Here is a 1,828-nt window from a genome sequence, read left to right on the forward strand (position 1 = left end):
GTCTGGCTTTCGGGCGCCGCTCGCCGCCGAGCGGCCCCTTTTTGTCTCTCGCGCCGAGGACGCGCGGGCGCGCGCCTGGCTTCGACCGTACGAGCACACACGACACTGAGAAACGGGAGAAACCCACGCTCCGAAGGACTGCCGAGAGGGCGGGGGAGCCCGCGCCCCCGACCGCCTCCCCCCCCGCGAGGGGAGACGCCGACCTCACGTGCCGTCTTTCGGAGGCGGCCCAGGCGCCCGGGCTCGGCCCGGCCTCCGCGCGGAGGGCCGGGCGGCGCGCGCCGGCACGCGGGGGGCACGGCGGCCCGCCCGCTCTCGCTTTCACGGGAACGACGCAACACACGGCTCGGCAACGCGGCCGGGGGCGCGGCCGTCGGCCCCCGCGCACGCCGGCTCCCCCGGCGGCCGCCCCCGCCGCGGGGGCTCGCGGAGCGCGCCGCCGCGCCGCCGCGCGGCCGGCTTCCCTTTCTCTCTCCCAGCGGCCTTTCGCCCGCTCGAGACGGCGCGCGGCGACGACCGTGCCGCCGGCGCGCCTCCCCCCGGCGGGACCGGTCCCGCCGGGCGGGCCGGCGTCCGGCGGACGCGCTCCGCCGCCGGCCCCGGAGGCGGACGCCACCGAGAGCCGAGCCGGCGTTCGCCAGCGCCCGAGGCCTGCCGGAAGGCAGACCCCGCCGCCGCCGCCGGGGCCGCGCTCCCGGCACCGCCGCCGCCGCCTCCCACCGCCGTGGCCCCCTTCGCCTCGGCACGCGCCCGGCGGAAGGCGTACGGCGCTGAGCCGGGGGGCAACGCCCGCTCTCCTCGTTTTCACGCGGAGACCGGGCGGGGGAAGCGCCCCCGCGGCCGCCCGCACGCCTTCCTTCGGCCCACGCGCGGCCGAGAAGGGCGACGGGGGACGCGACGTGCGGGGCCCGGGACGGGACCGCCGCCGGCCGCGGCGGGCGCCCTCCGGCCGACCGTCCCCCGCAGGGAAGAGGGGGACACCCGTCGAGCGGCGCCGCCGCCGCTCGGCACGGGGTCGCCCGCGCTCGCGGGCCTCCGCCGACGGAGGGCCCGCCGGGCGCTCGCCCCCCGGGCGGGCGGGCGATCGAGCGGGGGGGACGGCCGGCGGACGGCGCCGCCGGCGCGCCTTCGAGGAGGAAAGGCCGTCGAGGGAGAGCGATAGGGGCCGGACGCGCGGGACGCGGCGCCGCGCCCGCGAGACGCCGCAACGGCGGCGGCTCCAGGAGAGAGCGCGGCGGACCCCGGCGGCCGCCACCCCGCGGCCGAGGAAAAGGCAGAGAGCGGGCGCTCTCTGCCGGCGTCGCCCGTTACGACGAGGCGGGCGGGTCGGCCCCCGCGGCCGACCGCGCGCCGCGGCCTCTCCGCAGAGGCCGGGCCGCGGAGAGGGGGGGGCAGGGCGCCCCTCCCCGGCGCGGCGCGGTTACCCCCGCGCGCGCGCGCGCGGCGGGGGCGACGACGACGACGACGGAGGGAGCGCGGCCGGCGGCCACGGACACCACCGCAGGAGCTACGGGGAGTAGCTGCTCCCCTACCCCTCAATGGCGCCGCGCCGCCGCCCGGCAACACCCGCCGCCGCCGCCGCCGCCGCCGCCGCCGCGGCCCACGGCGGGCCGCGCCGAGCCGCCCGAGTCTTTAAACCGCCGCCCGGCTTCGCCGGCCCCCTTTCGGCCCCCGCCGCAACAGCGTTTGACGACGCCGAGGGGGGGAAAAACCTGAGGGAGAAACCGCCGAGGCGCGGAGCGCTAGGTACCTGGCCCTGGGGCGAGGGAAACGACCTGCATGGCCCTGCCGGGGTGCCTCCCCCGCTGCCGCCCTCGGGGGAGCGTCC

Source organism: Zonotrichia albicollis, unplaced genomic scaffold (genome assembly GCF_047830755.1).
Source record: "Zonotrichia albicollis isolate bZonAlb1 unplaced genomic scaffold, bZonAlb1.hap1 Scaffold_122, whole genome shotgun sequence".
Lineage (NCBI taxonomy): Eukaryota > Metazoa > Chordata > Aves > Passeriformes > Passerellidae > Zonotrichia > Zonotrichia albicollis.